The 20,873-nt window shown below is 37.3% G+C and overlaps 1 long non-coding RNA gene across 1 annotated transcript; it reads left to right on the top strand.

The window, feature by feature from the left end:
• Positions 1-10,592: 10,592 nt before the first annotated feature.
• On the top strand, positions 10,593-12,657 carry LOC129296406 (uncharacterized). Its single transcript, XR_008589770.1, has 3 exons — positions 10,593-10,970; positions 11,636-11,701; positions 12,251-12,657. It is a non-coding gene; the product is annotated as an uncharacterized LOC129296406 (long non-coding RNA).
• Positions 12,658-20,873: the final 8,216 nt, after the last annotated feature.

The raw sequence follows: 20,873 nt of genomic DNA, 5'->3' as shown, positions 1-20,873 counted from the left end.
ATTGAAATGTACTAGTGTGCCAAATTTCATTACAATTAGAGTTGATTTGAGTGATCAAAATTGATACACGGTTTCTCTAAAAATTATAACTATTTTGTTGAGATTTTGACATTTGCTATAATGAATGATATTTTTTGACTTGAAATTCTTATTTTAAGGTATGAATAACATTGAAATGATAAATGAGACAAAAAAAATGATTGAAATTGATGTTTTTGGTATTTTTCTTTTTTCTTCAATTTTCAATGAATTTTTTTAGAATTGCGTATGGTTGAAAAGTCATTTTGTTGGATTTTGTTGCTGTTGAGATTGTGTATGATTGAATTTGGTTTATTGATATAAGATGTTAGCTTTAAAAAGAGATTTTGAGCCTAAGGAATACTCGTTTTTATGATATTATGCTACTGAATTTTTTTATATGTAGAGTAGTCAATTACTTTTTTTTTAACCATTTTATCATTCATTTCTTCTCCATGTTTGTTTTTTCTATTTTTATAGGTAAATGGCTTCTCAAAAAAGTATTGATCCCAGTGGACCTAGCAATGATCCTAGCATTGACATGAATGACCAACAAATTTATCAAGAAGCAAATCAAAAAAATGATAGGATTGACATTGATGAGCGAGATGAATAGGAGAAGGGTTATTGGACAAAAATATAAGATTGAATGGAATTACAAAGGTCAACCTATCAAAACTAACAATAATAAATTTATTAGCTATAAAAGAGTTGTGACAAAGGCAAATGTGCCTATTACAATTAAGAGTTGGAACGATATTAGTCCAATAACAAAGAATTATATTTGGAAACAAATAGAGGTAAAATACTTTACTCGTAATTATTATAATTAATTATAATTACTTGATAAAAAAAGTTAATTAATTTCCTTATTTTACAGTCAGCATTTGCAATTGATGCTAATCGAATGAAATTTGTCATTCAACAAGCTGAAAAGGTAATGTGGATATTTCAATACTTTGTTGGAGCAAAATACATTAAAAAATTGGCCAAAAACATTATTGCTGAAGTTTCCAAATTAATAAGGCCATTAGTTTCACAAAAACAATGGGATGAATTTGTTGTTAAATGTTTTAAGGGGCAATTCCAAGTAAGAACTATAATTTTTTTTATTATCAATATATATATATATATATATTGATATGATTCTATGTGTTTTGCATAAGAATTGAGCAATAAAAAAGAAATAGTTGTATGAGAAAGATATATACCCTTACAAGAAAGGGCGCATAGCATATGCAAGAATTGAGCAACAAATGGTATGTTAATATTTAGGCTATATATTTTTTGTTTATTTTATTGATATGTGCAATATTAATGTTATTGAGCGAGAGAGTTCAAGAGCAAGTTTTATTTCACATCATAAACTCTTCATAGAAACTTAGACCAATAAAGAAGGAAATATTATTGATGAACGTGTTCAAGAACTTGCTGACAAATGTGTAAGTACATTATTTTCAATATTGTCATTTTTTCTTATAATCAATTAATAAACTTAGCTTTCTCACTATATGTTGCACAGGTTGAGATTGAGAAAAGTGGCCTACCTAATGATGGAGATGTGTTGGGCAAGGCACTAGATAATCCTGAATACTTTAGAGATATTTTATCTTAATTCTCTTGGTGGGAAATCAGAGAATAGATAAATTTTATTAGAGTTAATTAACATATAAGTACAAAAAAGAAGTATTTTGTATATTTATTTGTTTTTTTTCTATATTGACATATTTTTTCTTTTTTTTCATTAGGATAATTATGTTGTACCGCACAAATACTAAACCAACAATTCTAAGGTCATTTACAAATTTTGATGTAGCCTACACATGAGATATAATAAAGATAATTAATATCATTTTTTAATTTAAATATTCATAATTTTTTAATGCATTAATATATACTCATTGGTTCTTTAATTTGTGGTGTCCAAGACTAATGAAAAATAGCTGGATTATGGCTTTTACGTTATGAAAGACATCATTATCCATAATGAGAGCACAATTTCTACGATGGTGTGTCAATTTTAACCCTGATTTATTGACTTAATTAGGATAGTTAGTGAGTTAATGAGGTGTGTGGCCAGAGGAGCTTAACTTGGCATAATTATTGTGATGTCAGCCCTAGAAGTGGGTCTGGATCGATGGCAGGCCACTTAGGTAAGGAAAGAGGATGAAAATATATAGAGTTGTATTCTGTGCCATATGCCACGACATGTGGTTGGTTCGTCGTAGTGCATGGAGACAATTTAAACGTAACGGGCTTCTCTGTGTCATGCGGTGCATGGTAGCGTGCATCATGGCACACAGCCAAAAATTAGATATATTTGATTCATTTCTATGTGAAAAGAATAGAAGGAGAAAAGGAAGAAAACGAAGAGCTCGTTTTGGCTCTGCTAGGGCACGACTTTTAGACCCATTGTTGATAGATTAGAGCTTCTAAATACCTAAGGTAAGATCATGGTTCCTTCTTCTTCCTTTCTCTCCCTCATTTATGATTATCTATGGTAGGGTTTGAGTTGGGAGATGGATTTTTAATCCATAAGAGTATGGGTTCGATTCTATTAGTTAAAATGAGGTTAATGAGAGTAATTTAATATATTGGAACACCACAACGATGATTTTAGAAGTGGTTGGTCTATAGGAGCATTTAATATTTGAAATTGATATTTATGAGGTAGTTGAGAGAGGTTAATGTGAATTAATGATAGTTTGAGGTTTTATTAATGATAATGTGCATTAAAGGAATCTAATAAGCCCATTGGGTATGAATGGGTAGTGGTTATGAGTTGGTAAAATAGTGTATGAGGAGTTTTATGTTGATAAAGCTTAAAGAGCTAGAAGATAATGATATCCTTATGATATGGTTGTAGAGAAGTTCATCTTGGCACCATTCAAGCTCATTGAAGCTTGGGGAAGTTGATATAGTGAGGGGTAAACCTTTAACCTCTCAAAGATTTAAGGTAACAGGGAAAAATTTAATTTTTATAGTTGTATGTTAATTGTGTTGTGAAATGTACTTTATGGTTAATTTGATGATGCATGTTGGCAAATACTTGATTGTGAAATGGTTTTGGAGAAAAGAAAACCTTGATTCTACCACCCTTGATGTTTTATGGAATTATTTGTGATTTATTACTATGGGTGGAGAATTGTGATGAAATATGAGTTAATTATAAGAATGTGTTATGTGAGTTCATTGTTTGAGAAATGATTGTTAAAATGCATATTATATGTGAAATGTGTATAGCATAATCATTGGCGGGAGTTCGTCTAGGTAGAGGAGTAGATTGGTTGAAATCCACGTGGTATTGGCAGTGATCGTTGGAATCAAGAACTAGCCTAGGCACCGACTGTTGGAATCGGGAGGTAGCCCTTGTTCCATAGTTGATTTGGGACTGTCTTACTTGTTCTATGATGGACTCTGTAACATCCTGATTTTTATATAATAAAGAAATTGTGGAATTTAGGTTCTGAGGAAAAAAATGATAATAATAGGAATTTATATTATTTGAGGTTATTTAGAAATGATATTATGGTTAGGTATTTAATTATAAATTTAAAAATTTAAATTTAAAATCACATAAGCAATATTTAGTTAAGATATAATACATAAATAATTTTTTATTGTGTGTTAAAAAAAAAGAGAAGGTAGAAGGAACAAAAAAAAAAGGGTAGTGGAAGGTTTTTGTTTCTAAGTCCCACATTGGTTAGATGAGGGAAGAGAAGAGGTGCCTTCATGTATAAAAAGGAGGGGGTGTGTGCATTAGGAAGCATGAGAGGCTAAGATGCAATTTAGAGGAAATTGTAACTTTTGGCCCAAAGGTTTGAATAATTAAATTCGAACCTATAGTTTTTTTTAATATAATTTTGGGACCACAATCCCATTTTTATATTATTTTTCTCTCTTCCTCTCACGTTACTCGGCGTTTTTCTCGTAAGGGGGGATTATTTTCTTTTTTCTTCAGGTATGTTCTAACTTTCCTGTTTAGATTAGCATTTAAAAATTTATTTAATTACAAAATTAATTTTATAGTTATTTTTTAAATAATATTAGCTTTCTAGTGATATGATTATTTTGTAGGATAGAGTAAATATTTTGATTAGGATTTTTCTATAGGATAGTTAATCTGATGATATGATGGATTAAAAATATAGGTTAAAACTCTTAGGGATATAATAAATATTATAGAATATTTTCTTGAGGTTGAAACTCATGTTTAAGAATTTTTGAGTTAAAATCTAGATCTATATGGTTGAATTTATGTGGAATCTGAGATGTAGGAATAAACCTATGATTATTAAATATTTATTTAAGTATGAATAGGTATTTTTGAGGTTATAGAAAGGTGATTTGAGGCTTCAGGATAATTTTAAAATTTAATTTATTTTTGGACGAATTTTTAGAATGTAGAAGGATGAAATTGTGATACTAGAAGTGATTTGAGGATTAAAAAAATAGTTTATTAGGGTACGAGAATTTTAGAAAAGAATTTAGGAAGTTAAATGAGCCATAAATCTTAAATTAGTGTTAATATGGATTATAGATCTAAGACTTTCTAACTATTTAAATTAGAGTTATTTATTTTAATGTAAAATTAATATATAGTATTGTGAAATAATTATGTAGATTATATTGACAAAGATAGTGGTGAAAAAGGAGTTGTGAAGGGGAACTTATTATTCAAGACACAAGGTAACCATTATTAATGTGTTGTGATGAGTGTGTTTGTGAATGGTTATGTGTTGTTTTGTTGTTTGGAAAAATTATGAATTATTAAAAATAAATACTGTATATACTTGTTTGAAATTATTGCCAAGTGGGTTAAAAATTTATTTTTGTTTATCATGATGAGATATTATTGTTCGGATATATTCCTGTTTGGATATTTGAATGATGCATGACTTGTCAGGGTATTTTAATGTATGGTGTTAATGGGAATTTCTGTTCGGTTAATTATTACCACGTGGTAAGCCCTCATTGGACCCAATGAGTGGCGTGTCGCTTGGTCCAACTCACCTTTGGCCGGGTGATTTGGCGTCCGAGCATGGTGAAAGGAGGATATAAGGTGCAGTCATGAAATTAAATACTTGTTCGGTTTGTTTGAAAATATTGTTCGGTTAAATGTTTTGTGTGCCCACTTAGCAATCGCATGATTAGTTACATCCGCATGCATCATTACATATTAATTTTTGGTTACTGGGACTTTTAAGTCTCATTCCCCGTGGTTAATATTTTTACAGGAGCGAATCCGGCCGAGAAAGCACCAGAGGTGTAATTATGGTGTATGAGACACCATCTTTTACGTTGCCTCTTATTTTGAATTATACAATGTATCTTCTGCCAACTTAGGACATATCTTGTCTATGGAGCATGTAAACTCTAATCCTTTTTATTAAATGCATTTATATGTCCAAGAGGATTATGTCTGTCCCTTTTGATTCATGACCTAATTTAAATAACATGCTATGAGGATCATGTCTGTCCCTTATGGTTCTAATTACTTTTTGAGATATTTTAAGACCTGTGGTATATTGTCTTGGATGTATCATGGTAGAAATTTTTCTACCATGATAAGGGTATGATAAGGGTTCAATGAAAAAAAAAAGAAAAAAAATGATTTCTTGAATTAATAATTTGCGAAAAATCGGTTTGTAAATTTGAGGGTGTTACATATTGGTATCAGAGCATTATGTTTCGAGCCTTTATTTTAGTAACACTTATTTAAATTTTTGTTTGAAACTATTATTTGTGTGAATTTAATATGTATTTATTATGTGTGGTGCATTGCATATAGTCGGTTGGCAATATACATTGTTATGGTGCTTCTCATTGTATGGCCATTATATAGCTAGGCTAATTTTATTATTTATATCTTGTATCCTTTAGGAGGGGAGAGAAAATGCCTGTTACTTGCAGTAACTTAGGATCCCAACATGAGCACCCACCACCTCCACCGCCAAATAAGGAGCCTGATTTGGCGGAATTGAGAGTGCTTGTAAAGATGTTAACAGACAAGGTTTAAAAATATGAACGAGAGTTGATGGAGTTAAAAAAATAAAGTTCGCTGAGAATGGAGATAGGGCTAATGTTGAGAGTCATGTAGGGGAAGGCAGTTCCTCACATTCCGAGGGATTATGAACTTAGAAGGGAGGAGACTAGGTAAGAGGAACAGAGAGCCCCACCGACCATTATTGATGTGTGGGAAACTGTTAGGAAGTTTAACCCTCCCATGTTTGATGGTAACCTTAAACCATCTGTGGTAAAGGAATAGGTGAAAAGACTCGAGTCCATCTTTCGAGTAGTCATATGCACCAGTAATTAGAAGGTGCAAGTAGCATTAGTGCTCCTAGTGAAGGGAGCAAGAGATTGGTGGGAGACAGTGGGACCCAATGATGATTCGACACTCACATGAGAGGAGTTTAAGGAAAAAAAAAAAATTGTTCAGGCATTACTTTCCATCAAAGTTAAGGTCTGAGAAGGAAGCTGAGTTTCATGCTTAAGCAAGGAAACCTATAGAAGGACATATTCATTGCTAAGTTTCAGGAGTTATCTAGATACTCCACATACTTGTAGTATAGGGATGATTCTGAATGGAAGGCCAAGCGCTTATTGGAGAAGGCTAGACCAGAATTGAAGGAGCAATTGATCCGAGACTATGATGAAATGTGCATAAAATTACAAGTAGTAGCTCACAGTAAGAGGGAGGTTGAGAGAGAGAAGAGGGGGTATTCATATAGTAGACCCCCAACCTATCCCCAACCCACAGGAGGCATTATGAAGAAGAACCATCAAGGTTCGAGTAGCTCATGGAACCAGGGAAGGCAGAAGGGTCCATTTCATAAGGGCCAAGGACAGAGGAGCTATCATAGTGGTTATCACGAATCATAGAGGGGCCCAACAGTATCTACCCCTGCTTGAGTACAGTGAGCTCTCAGCAGTGCACTAAATGCGGGTGCCGTCATTTCAGACAGTGCTGGGTTTGTTACATTTGTGGGAAACCTGGTCACATTGCAAAGTTTTGTGGGGACAATCAGGACTCAAATACAAAAAACCCTTCCCAGCATCCTACTGTATCTGGCCATGTGTTTTCCCTTACTCAGGACACGATGAATTCCCTAGATGCCATTAGAGGAGAATCTGTGAGGACCGCTAAGGCATGCCTTAACCTAGTGGTCAAGTTTAAAAATAGGAAAACAACTATAGACTTAATTATCCTACCACTGAGAGGTATGGATGCAATTATGGGAATGAATTGGATGGTTGCAAATGGTACTATCCTAGATTGTAGAGAGAGGTGTGTGTCTTTATCTTCTTTGTCGGTGACTCCAGTCGAGACTCAAGATCATGTTTTCTTATCGGCGGTGCAAGTTGATAGATATATGAAGAAGGGTTGCCAGGCCTACATGGTTTTCTTCTCTATCCAAGCTGAGATTGATGAAGGCGTGAAGAATATCCCTATTGTCAAAGAATTTACAGATGTATTTCCAGATAAAGTTTTCGATTTACCCCCGAAGCGCGAGGTAGAGTTCTCAATTGAATTGGTACCTGGTACAGGGCCAATTTCTAAGGCTCCTTATCAAATGTCCCCCTCAGAGTTAGCAGAACTGAAAAAGCAAATTGAAGAGCTACTTGAGAAGGGTTTCATCAGACCAAGTGTTTCACCTTAAGGATCTCCAGTTCTTTTTGTGAAGAAGAAGGATGGAAGCCTTCGATTTTGCATTGATTATAGACAATTGAACAAAGTAACCATCAAGAATAAATATCCACTTTTGAGAATCGATGATTTGCTAGATCAGCTTGTAGGATCAGCAGTTTTCTCGAAGATTGACTTAAGGTCAGGGTATCACCAATTGAGAGTAAGAGCGGAGGATATACTTAAGATAGCATTTCAGACGAGATATGGGCATTATGAATTCATGGTGATGCCGTTTGGACTTACAAATACTCCTGCGGTATTCATGGATTACATGAATAGAATCTTTCGACCTTATTTAGATAAGTTTGTAGTAGTGTTTATTGATGACATTCTTATTTATTCAAAGGATGAGGAGGCTCATGGCGAGCATTTAAGAATCGTCTTGCAAGTTTTGAGGGAAAATAAGCTTTATGCCAAATTAAGCAAGTGTGAATTTTGGCTCTAAGAAGTAAAGTTTTTAGGCCATGTTGTGTCCAGAAATGGAGTTGCAGTGGATCCTAGCAAGATTGATGCAGTGATGAAGTGGGAACAGCAAAAATCTGTGACGGAGATACGAAGTTTTCTAGGTTTAGCAGGTTATTATCGTCGCTTTATTAAGGGATTTTCACAAATTGCGATGCCCTTAACCAAGCTGACTAAGAAGGAAGCCCCATTTATTTGGACTGACAAATGTGAAGCTGCTTTTCAAGAATTGAAAAAAAGGTTAACCACTACTCCAGTGTTGACTATTCCTGACCCTGTGGTGCCGTACACTCTGTACACTGATGCTTCTTTAAAGGGTTTAGGATGTGTTTTGATGCAAAATGACCGAGTGGTTGCCTATTCCTCCAGACAGTTGAGACCACACGAGGAAAATTACCCTACTCATGATTTGGAGTTAGCTGCAGTTGTGTTTGCTCTAAAGATATGGAGACACTACTTGTATGGATCTAAGTTTCAAATCTTCAGTGACCATAAGAGCTTGAAGTATTTATTTGATCAAAAAGAGCTTAATATGAGGCAGCGACGATGGATGGAATTTCTGAAGGATTATGACTTTGAATTACATTACCATCCGGGTAAGGCTAACGTGGTAGCTGACGCCTTAAGTAGAAAGACTATTCATGCTGCACATTTGATGGTTCATGAATATCATTTGTGGAACAGTTTTCATGATGTTCCAGTAGATGTGATTGAACATCAAATGGCCGCACTCCAGGTAGCAGACTTTGAGAGCAAATTCTGGGAAGATCTCAGAGTCTCACAGCAGAGTGATGACTACTTAAGGAATATAAGGAAGGAGATAGTGGTAGGTAAGGCCTCAAATTTTACCATCTCTGAGGACACAGTGATGAAGTATAAAGGTAGAGTTTGTGTACCTAATGATCCAAGATTGAGGAATATCCTTTTAGAAGAAGCTCATAGGAGCAAATATACAATTCATCCCGGTATAACTAAAATGTACCATGATTTGAAAGCAAGGTTGGTAGTGGCCAGGAATGAAGAAAGATGTAACTGAATTTGTTTCTAGATGTTTAACGTGTCAGAAGATAAAGATAGAACATCAGAAGCCAGCTGGAACACTGCAACCGTTAGATATTCCAAAGTGGAAATGGGATGATATTTCCATGGATTTCATCACTGGACTGCCAAAACACCCTCGAGTAAGGATGCTATTTGGGTGATAGTAGACCGACTCACCAAATCAGCTCACTTTTTTGGCGATCAAGTTTACCTCTACATTAGAGAAATTTGCTGAGATATACATTAAGGAGATAGTTAGACTTCATGGTATACCCTCTAGAATTGTGTCAGATCGTGACCCAAGGTTCACTTCAAACTTTTGGGGTGCGCTACAGAAAGCTATGGGTACCAGACTGAGTTTTAGCACCGCATACCACCCCCAAACAGATGGACAAACAGAGAGGACGATCCAGACTTTGGAGGACATGTTGAGAGCTTGTGCCATTGAACTACCAGGTAGTTGGGATAATCATTTGCCATTAGCTGAATTTGCTTATAATAACAGCTATCATTCTAGTATTGGGATGGCGCCTTATGAGGCCTTGTATGGAAGGAAGTGTAGATCGCCTTTATGTTGGACAGAATTAAGTGAGAGGAGTATCATTGGTCCAGAAATTATAGAGCAGACCACCCAGAAGATTGCAATGATTAAGCAAAAATTGCTAACCGCTCAGAGCCGACAGAAGAGCTATGCTGATAAGAGGAGACGGCCGTTAGAGTTTGAAGTAGGAGATCATGTATTTTTGAAGGTTTCTCCAGTGACAGGCATTGGTAGATCCATTAAGGTAAAGAAATTGACACCTAGATTTATGGGCCCGTATGAGATCTTGGAGCGAATTGGATCTACTGCATATAGAGTTGCATTACCTCCACAGATTGCAGGTATCCATAATGTGTTCCACGTATCACAGTTGAAGAAGTACAACCCGGATCCCTCCCATGTTATTGAACCTGAAGAAGTAGAATTGAGGGAGAATTTGACCTTTAGATCCGAACCGGAGCGAATTGAGGACTTTAAGGACAAACAACTATGCAATAAGACCATCCGACTCGTGAAGGTGATTTGGAAGGGTGGAGCCCTAGGTGATGCTACTTGGGAGACCGAGGAGAGTATGAGGCGAGATTATCCACATTTATTTGCTTAGGTACATAGTTTCTAAGCTTATCTATTAAATTTTGAGGACAAAATTTCTAAAAGGAGGGGAGAATTGTAACATCCTGATTTTTATATAATAAAGAAATTGTGGAATTTAGGTTTTGAGGAAAAAAAATGATAATAATAGGAATTTATATTATTTGAGGTTATTTAGAAATAATATTATGATTAGGTATTTAATTATGAATTTAAAAATTTAAATTTAAAACCACATAAGCAATATTTAGTTAAGATATAATACATAAATAATTTTTTTTATGTGTGTGTTAAAAAAAAAGAGAAGGTAGAAGGAACAAAAAAAAGGAAGGGTGGAAGGTTGTTGTTTCTAAGTCCCACATTGGTTAGATGAGGGAAGAGAAGAGGTGCCTTCATGTATAAAAAGGAGGGGGTGTGTGCATTAAGAAGCATGAGAGGCTAAGATGCAATTTAGAGAAAATTGCAACTTTGGGCCCAAAGGTTTGAATAATTAAATTCAAACCTATAGTTTTTTTTTAATATAATTTTGGGACTCACAATCCCATTTTTATATTATTTTTCTCTCTTCCTCTCACGTTGCTCGGCGTTTTCTCGCAAGGGGGGATTATTTTCTTTTTTCTTCAGGTATGTTCTAACTTTCCTGTTTAGATTAGCATTTAAAAATTTATTTAATTACAAAATTAATTTTATAGTTATTTTCTAAATAATATTAGCTTTCTAGTGATATGATTATTTTGTAGGATAGAGTAAATATTTTGATTAGGATTTTTCTATAGGATAGTTAATCTGATGATATGATGGATTAAAAATATAGGTTAAAATTCTTAGGGATATAGTAAATATTATAGAATATTTTCTTAAGGTTGAAACTCATGTTTAAGAATTTTGAGTTAAAATCTAGATCTATATGGTTGAATTTATGTGGAATCTGAGATGTAGGGATAAATCTATGATTATTAAATATTTATTTAAGTATGAATAGGTATTTTTGAGGTTATAGAAAGGTGATTTGAGGCTTCAGGATAATTCTAAAATTTTTAATTTATTTTTAGATGAATTTTTAGAATGTAGAAGGATGAAATTGCGATACTAGAAGTGAATTGAGGATAAAAAAAAAATAGTTCATTAGGGTACGAGAATTTTAGAAAAGAATTTGGGAAGTTAAATAAGGCATAAATCTTAAATTAGTGTTAATATGGACTATAGATTTAAGACTTTCTAACTCTTTAAATTAGAGTTATTTATTTTAATGTAAAATTAATATATAGTATTGTGAAATAATTATGTAGATTATATTGACAAAGATAGTGGTGAAAAAGGAGTTGTGAAGGGGAACTTGTTATTCAAGACACAAGGTAACCATTATTAATGTGTTGTGATGAGTGTGTTTGTGAATGGTTATGTGTTGTTTTGTTGTTTGGAAAAATTATGAATTATTGAAAATAAATACTGTATATACTTGTTTGAAATTATTGCCAAGTGGGTTAAAAATTTATTTTTGTTTATCATGATGAGATATTATTGTTCGGATATATTCCTGTTTGGATATTTGAATGATGCATGACTTGTCAGGGTATTTTAATGTATGGTGTTAATGGGAATTTCTGTTCGGTTAATTATTACCACGTGGTAAGCCCTCATTGGACCCAATGAGTGGCGTGTCGCTTGGTCCAACTCACCTTTGGCCGGGTGATTTGGCGTCCGAGCATGGCGAAAGGAGGATATAAGGTGCAGTCATGCAAATTAAATACTTGTTCGGTTTGTTTGAAAATATTGTTCGGTTAAATGTTTTGTGTGCCCACTTAGCAATCGCATGATTAGTTACATCCGCATGCATCATTACATATTAATTTTTGGTTACTGAGACTTTTAAGTCTCATTCCCCGTGGTTAATATTTTTACAGGAGCGAATCCGGCCGAGAAAGCACCAGAGGTGTAATTATGGTGTATGAGACACCATCTTTTACGTTGCCTCTTATTTTGGATTATACAATGTATCTTGTGCCAACTTAGGACATATCTTGTCTATGGAGCATGTAAACTCTAATCCTTTTTATTAAATGCATTTATATGTCCAAGAGGATTATGTCTGTCCCTTTTGATTCATGACCTAATTTAAATAACATGCTATGAGGATCATGTCTGTCCCTCATGGTTCTAATTGCTTTTTGAGATATTTTAAGACCTGTGGTATATTGTCTTGGATGTATCATGGTAGAAATTTTTCTACCATGATAAGGGTATGATAAGGGTTCAATGAAAAAAAAAATGATTTCTTGAATTAATAACTTGCGAAAAATCGGTTTGTAAATTTGAGGGTGTTACATATTATGTAACAGCCCTCCTGGGTCACCACTGCCTTTCCAGGGTCTTTTCCCAGGCGCTGGACAACACACATGTCACCACATGATTGCCGGCTTTCCCACTGGTGGTACAGTGGTTATTCCTCACCCCACCCTCACGGGGGTCTTTTGGAACCTCCCCAGACTCGAACCTCCAACCTCTACCACCTTAACGAAGTTGAGACGAAGTCTGGTACCATTGAACCAAGTGACTCAATGGTACCAGACTTCGTCTCAACTTCGTTAAGGTGGTAGAGGTTGGAGGTTCGAGTCTGGGGAGGTTCCAAAAGACCCCCGTGAGGGTGGGGTGAGGAATAACCACTGTACCACCAGTGGGAAAGCCGGCAATCATGTGGTGACATGTGTGTTGTCCAGCGCCTGGGAAAAGACCCTGGAAAGGCAGTGGTGACCCAGGAGGGCTGTTACATAAAAGGCGCGGAGCCACCCCTTGGGCCTCGACTCGGTACTAGACTCTGGCCCATCACTGGACCAAAGCCGACTTTCCCACAGGTGGTACTGTGGTTATTCCTCACCACTGCCTCTCCAGGGTCTTTTGGAACCTCCCCAGACTCGAACCTCCAACCTCTACCACCTTAACAAAGTTAAGGCTAAGTCTGGTACCATTGAGTCAACTTGACTCAATGGTACCAGACTTCGCCCAAACTACGCTAAGGTGGTAGTGGTTGCGGGTTCGAGTCTGGGGAGGTCCCCAAAGACCCTGGTTAGGCAGTGGTGAGGGATAAGCCCAGTACCACCTGGGTGAAAGCCGGCATTACCTTGTGAGAGGGAAGTGTCCAGCGCCTGGGAAAAGACCTCGGGGAGGCGGGGTGAGCGGAGGGCTGTTACATAAAAGGCGCCTTTTATGTAACAGTACGGAGCCACCCCTTGGGCCTCGACTCGGTACTGGACTCTGGCCCATCACTGGACCAAAGCCGACTTTCCCACAGGTGGTACTGTGGTTATTCCTCACCACTACCTCTCCAGGGTCTTTTGGAACCTCCCCAGACTCGAACCTCCAACCTCTACCACCTTAACAAAGTTAAGGCTAAGTCTGGTACCATTGAGTCAAGTTGACTCAATGGTACCAGACTTCGCCTCAACTTCATTAAGGTGGTAGAGGTTGGAGGTTCGAGTCTGGGGAGGTTCCAAAAGACCCCCGTGAGGGTGGGGTGAGGAATAGCCACAGTACCACCTGTGGTAAAGCCGGCAATCATGTGGTGACATGTGTGTTGTCCAGCGCCTGGGAAAAGACCCTGGAGAGGCAGTGGTCACCCAGGAGGGCTGTTACATAAAAGGCGCCTTTTATGTAACAGTACGGAGCCACCCCTTGGGCCTCGACTCGGTACTGGACTCTGGCCCATCACTGGACCAAAGCCGACTTTCCCACAGGTGGTACTGTGGTTATTCCTCACCACTGCCTCTCCAGGGTCTTTTGGAACCTCCCCAGACTCGAACCTCCAACCTCTACCACCTTAATGAAGTTGAGGCGAAGTCTGGTACCATTGGGTCAAGTGACTCAATGGTACCAGACTTCGCCTCAACTTCATTAAGGTGGTAGAGGTTGGAGGTTCGAGTCTGGGGAGGTTCCAAAAGACCCTGGAGAGGCAGTGGTGAGGAATAACCACAGTACCACCTGTGGGAAAGTCGGCTTTGGTCCAGTGATGGGCCAGAGTCCAGTACCGAGTCGAGGCCCAAGGGGTGGCTCCGTACTGTTACATACGTGGTAGTGCTCGCTACCCAAGGGTCTGAGACAGGTATAGTGGATGAAATTGAGGTTGTTAGGGAGTTCCCAGAGGTGTTTTCTGAGGATGTATCAGGATTACCTCCAGAACGTGAGGTTGAATTCTCAATTGACTTGGTACCGGGGACTCAGCCAATTTCAAAGGCTCCCTATAGAATGGCTCCTTCAGAGTTAGCTGAGTTGAAGAAGCAACTTGAGGAGCTGTTAGATAAGGGATTTATTAGACCTAGTGTTTCTCCTTGGGGATCTCCTGTCTTATTTGTGAAGAAGAAGGATGGTAGTTTAAGATTGTGTATCGATTACAGGCAGTTGAATAAGGTTACGGTGAAGAACAAGTACCCACTGCCTCGCATCGATGATCTCTTAGATCAGTTGGTTGGTGCCACGATTTTCTCTAAAATTGATTTACGTTCAGGGTACCATCAGCTAAGAGTTAGTGAGAAGGATGTGGCAAAGACTGCTTTCAGGACTCGATATGGTCATTATGAGTTTTTGGTTATGCCATTCGGGCTGACTAATGCGCCTGCGGTTTTCATGGACTATATGAACCGCATTTTTCGACCTTTCTTGGATCAGTTTGTGGTAGTTTTTATTGACGATATACTGATCTACTCTAAAGATGAGGAGCAGCATGCCAGACACTTGAGGACTGTCCTAAGGTTTCTGCGAGATCATAAGCTATATGCCAAGCTCAGTAAGTGCGAGTTTTGGATGAGAGAGGTTAGGTTCTTGGGACATATCGTGTCGGCAAATGGTATTGCAGTTGATCCATATAAAGTTGAAGCAGTCATGCAATGGGAGAGACCAAAATCGATAACTGAGATCCGTAGTTTTCTGGGATTAGCAGGTTACTACCGGCGTTTTATTAAAGGTTTCTCTCAGATTTCTATGCCTTTGACTAGACTCACAAGGAAGGATAGGCCATTTATCTGGGATGATAAGTGCGAGACAGCTTTTCTTGAGTTGAAAGAAAGGTTAACAACAGCTCCAGTATTGGTGATTTCGGATCCTCAAAAGCCCTATGATGTGTATACTGATGCCTCTCATAAGGGTCTTGGTTGTGTTCTAATGCAAGATGAGAGAGCAGTGGCATATGCATCTAGACAACTTAGACCGCATGAGGAGAATTATCCAACACATGATCTCGAGTTGGCTGCGGTGGTCTTTGCGTTAAAGATCTGGCGTCATTATCTTTATGGAACAGAGTTCAGGGTCATGAGCGACCATAAAAGTCTCAAGTACCTGGTAGATCAAAAAGAGCTGAATATGAGACAGAGACGTTGGATGGAGTTTCTTAAAGATTATAATTTTGAATTTAAGTATCATCCGGGGAAAGCAAATGTGGTAGCAGATGCTCTTAGTCGCAAGACCTTACATGTAGCCTATTTAATGGTTCGGGAGCATAGATTGATGGAATCTTTGGTTGAAATTTTTTTGGGTATGACTAAGTTCTCTTTGAATGGTCTTAATACTATGGTTATTTCTAATGAATTTTGGAAAGAGATACGAGATGCTCAGCTTCAAGATCCGATTTTATCAAAAATAAGTCAAGACATCGAGAATGGTGAGATAATGGACTATTGGTTTAGTGATGATGGGTATGTGGTTTTCAAGGATAGGGTGTGTATTCCTAACAATGAGTCTATTCGGAAGAAATTGTTGGATGAGGCACATCGAAGTAGCTACACCCTTCATCCCGGTGCTACTAAGATGTATCATGACATGCAGCGTCATTGGTGGTGGCCAGGCATGAAAAAGGATGTCACAGAGTATGTTAGTAAGTGTTTGACCTGTCAGAAGGTCAAAATAGAGCACCAAAAGCCATCGGGGTTATTACAGCCTTTGGAGATTCCTAAATGGAAATGGGAGAGTATTTCAATGGATTTTGTATCTGGTTTGCCAAGGACCCAGGCTAGTTTTGACTCTATCTGGGTAATTGTAGATCGTTTGACTAAGTCAGCACATTTCTTACCGGTCAAGACCACCTATACGGTTGATAGGTATGCTGAGATCTACATTAAGGAGATTGTGCGACTACATGGGGTACCGAGGGATATTGTTTCAGACCGTGATCCTCGGTTTACATCGAATTTATGGCAAGCTATGCAAAGGGCTATGGGTACAGATCTGAAATTTAGTACGTCTTATCATCCACAAACGGATGGACAAACTGAGCGGACGATCCAGACATTAGAGGATATGTTGAGGTCATGTGCCCTAGAGCTTCAGGGAAACTGGGATAAGCATTTACCTCTGGCAGAGTTTGCTTATAATAACAGTTATCATGCCAGTATTCAAATGGCTCCTTATGAAGCATTGTATGGAAGACGATGCAGATCGCCTCTTTGTTGGTATGAGTTGAGTGAGAGGACAATGATGGGACCGGATGTGGTAGATGAGACCACAGAGAAAATCAAATTGATCCAACAAAAACTTCTTACAGCACAGAGTAGACAGAAAAGTTATGCAGATAATCGTCGTAAGGACTTGTCTTTTGAGATTGGGGATCATGTCTTCCTCAAAGTTTCCCCATTGACAGGCGTTGGACGCTCAATTCGGGCTAAAAAGTTATCTCCTCGATATATGGGTCCTTTTGAGGTTTTGAAGAAAGTAGGGCCGGTGGCTTATCAGTTGGCATTACCGCCTCAGTTAGCGGGTCTACACAACGTGTTTCATGTGTCACAATTGAAGAAGTACCAGCCAGACTCGTCGCATGTGATAGAACCTGAGGAGGTTGAAATTCAAGAGAATTTAACCTACCGGACTGAACTAGATTGTATTGTGGATGCTAAGGATAAGCAACTCAGAAATAAAACAATCCGGTTGGTAAAAGTGATTTGGAAAGGGGCAACTCCGGGAGATGCAACCTGGGAGACTGAGGATCAAATGAGGAAGGAATATCCACAGTTGTTTCCCTAGGTATGTTTATCTCTTTGGTTCATGTATTAGCTTGGATTTTGGGGACAAAATCCTTTTTAAAGGAGGGGAGAATGTAACATCCTAAAAATTTTAAGACTCAAATTTATTTAAAAAAAATAAACAAAAATAAAATAAAATATCTATAATTAAATTAAAATTTAGAATAATTTAATAGAGGCCCAGAGTTCGAATTTTACTAAGCAAAAGTTTGGTTTTATTTGATTTTTAACTATGGGAAAAATTACCAAAGTTGACCCGGGCTTTTGTGCAATAATAAAAAATGTTGGGCCCTTTCTTGTAATTTTCCCCAAAGTTTTTGACCAGCATTTTAAGGAGCAAAGTGATGCAGAAACGCAGAGAAAATGAGAAAGGAAGCAAACGCACAAACGGGAGAGAGAGAGAGAGGAAGAAGAGAAGAGAAAGGGAGGGAGTTAGGCTTGGATCTAGGAGTCTTTGCGACCGTTGCGAGCTCGGCTACACGATAGGTAAACTCCCTACTTCAATCCTCTTCTCTTTCTCTTGATTTTCTTCAATTTTTGGAAGAGGAAATTTTTGGATTTTGATCCCAAAGGCTTTATTCTTGTAAGCTTTTGTTTCTTTGGATTCTAGGGAGCATGTTTTGAGTTTCTATATAGTGATCTAATGTTTTGAGTGAATAATTGGATGAAAAGAGGTGTTTTGGGCACAAAATAAACCTTGAGAAATTGGGTTTTTGCTCCTCAATGGTTTAAGCCTATTGATTTAGTTATAATTTTGCTATTTGAGCCCAATAAGATTTAAATTAAGGTTTGGTTTTCATTATAAGGGCTAATGGTGAAAGTTGGTGGCACTAAGTAAAGGTTTTTAATTGATTAAAAAAAATTATATAAATTGAAAATTAGCCTAGTGATGGCTAATAAATGGTTTTGGTGGTTAAGTGATACTATGTGAATGGTTGGTTTAATATATGGACCATTAGGGTGGATTATGACTCATTGACCTAAGTTGTGTGGTATAAGTTATAGTCTTCATTAATACTATTTGTCATGATAAGTGATGTGGATCACTTATATGTTGTAGAAAATTGTTGGTGGAACTTATTGAGAAGTAAGGAACAAGCCGAGCCCTATTTTGTACAAGGGGAACTCTTTTAGTACCAAAGGGTTGAGGTAACAGGGGAATTTATATTTCTTATTACTTTGTTTTAGCTATTTTTGAATAAATATTACTAGTTATCATGCATCACATGTTTTAAAAGATTAAATGTGCTTTATAAGGGGTTATGGGGTACTACTTTGATTATAGTGCAAATATGTTTTCTAATTGTTTAATAACAATGTTTTTATGGAAATGAGATTTATAAATATTATACTACTTTAGAGTGTTGAATGGTCAATACTCAGGAAAGGTAGACAAGAGTAAAAGGCATGATCTCGGTGGGAGTTCACCAATGAGAAGGTGTGGATTTTTGATATTCTATGGCACACTGTCAGTACTCAGTGTTGTCTTACGTATTGTGGGCTCAGTGCACTAAAGTGGTTAGTGTATTGAGTGTTCGACACCTCTCAGTGGGGGAGGGAATCCGACATATGAAGTGTGAGGTTGAGTGCCTAGGCCAAGGTAGCCCTCACATGGAGAGTAAGTCGGGCTGGCTCTGGGAGGGAGTTAGCTTTGACTGCTCAAGATTCACGTCGAAGGGGCATAGGCGGTTCGGTGGATTAGATCATGCCTTAGATTATGTTTTGTGCCTGTGGAGGTACAAGTAGGTATAAGGTTTACCTGCGAGTTAAAGAGTGCCAGGGGGCATTCTGTTGGTCATGAAAGGCCATACCGACCTAGGTCATGCATTCATGCATTTTAAATGGCTAAATTATATACTATGTTGAATTTATTATTCATTTATTTAATTATGGCTTACTTTGTAATAATCAATATAGATTTCACTGTTACTGAGACTGTGGTTGTCTCACCCCTTTCTTTTCAATATTCTAGGTCCAGGCGAAGGATCCAGTGGTGGACGGGGAAAAGAGCAAAGCTAGGGGTTTGCTTGTGATTTGTAAAGAACTGCAACCCCTTTCTTTTGAGCAAATATACTGTAATGTATTTAAGATTAGGGTGCCAGTAGGATATGATTATGTGTGTGTGTGTGAATATGTGTGGATTGTGTGCTTGTGTATGAATTTTTGTCTGTTTGCAGACTTGTGGCTAGGAAACTTGGTTATGGTGTGTGGTTTTGATGGATTTACTTAGTAGACCAAGTTTCTATTACAAGCAGATCTTTATTTTGATATATATGTGATTTTATAAGCAAATGCAAAGTGGTTGCATTGCAAATGGTGTGCTATGGGAAAACATACAGCTTGGATAGAGAGAGTGGGTGCGTGGGCCCCACAAGGAGCTCTGAGCCAAGTGAAAATGTTTAGCATATGTATTTATATAAATACATGGTATTTGGATTGATTTGTGACCACTCTTGTATGATTTGTGCATTTTAGGGGTTTAGGGTCCATTTTAGGAAATGGCACCCGGGTGGTCAAATTTTGATGTATAGGGGTTTTCCATCATTTGAATGTTCTATCAAGTGTTTTTAATCTTATTTGACGTGTCCAAAGTGTTTTCACAGGTTTGTGACCATTAGGATGGGATTTGGACAATTTTGAAAATGGTTTTTACCAAAAAGCTGCACTTTTGTATCCGGGTATCCAAATCTTAATCCGACCGTTGGATTTCTCTAAAATTTGGGTCACAAGTAAAACCTTTTATAAGCTTCGTGTGGGCTTTGGAATCACATCGATCGGATATCGGACGGAGAAACGACGCACTCTGGAATTTGGTCTGGAGGTGCTGTCATGACAGCATTAAATTGCTGTCATGACAGCTACAGTGTTGATTTTGTAATCTGCACAAAATTCAATCCGTCCGTTGGATCTTTTCAAAATTTAGTATGCTAATAGTATTCTTTAAAAGTGACATGTGGGCTTTGGAATCACTCCGATCGGAGGTCAGATGATGAAATGGTGCACTCCGGAAGTTGGTCCGGAAGTGCTGTCATGACAGCTTTTTAGCTGTCATGACAGCAAAAATAGTCAATCTTTTAACATGTCTAATTTTTAATCCGACCGTTGGATCTTTTTGAAATTTGGTACACTTATAGTACCCTTTGAATGTGACGTGTGAGTTTTAAAATCACTTCAATCGGAGGTCGAATGACGGAATACCGCCTCCTGGAAGTTGGCCCAGGAGGGCTGTCATGACAGCAATAAATTACTGTCATGACAGCATCTTTTTATTCCATTTTCGTCTAACTTGCTTCCGTGCGCTATAGGTAGAACCTATAATTATTTTTAAGGTTTTAAATGATTTATTTCTTAAGTTAGTTAGAGGATCAACTCCTTAACCACACTTAGTTTGTTTGAATTATGTGATTTTTGGATAACACTCAAGGCAAGTGTTACAAGTTACATAAGTCAAATTTGATAATATAATACAAACATATCAGACCAATCTTTAAGTAAGGTAATATGTTCATAACAAGTTTTAAAACCC

Source organism: Prosopis cineraria, unplaced genomic scaffold (genome assembly GCF_029017545.1).
Source record: "Prosopis cineraria cultivar Desert tree isolate PC_DT_omini unplaced genomic scaffold, ASM2901754v1 PC324, whole genome shotgun sequence".
Lineage (NCBI taxonomy): Eukaryota > Viridiplantae > Streptophyta > Magnoliopsida > Fabales > Fabaceae > Prosopis > Prosopis cineraria.
Note: the sequence above shows the minus strand (reverse complement) of the source record. Positions and strands in the feature narration are given on the sequence as shown.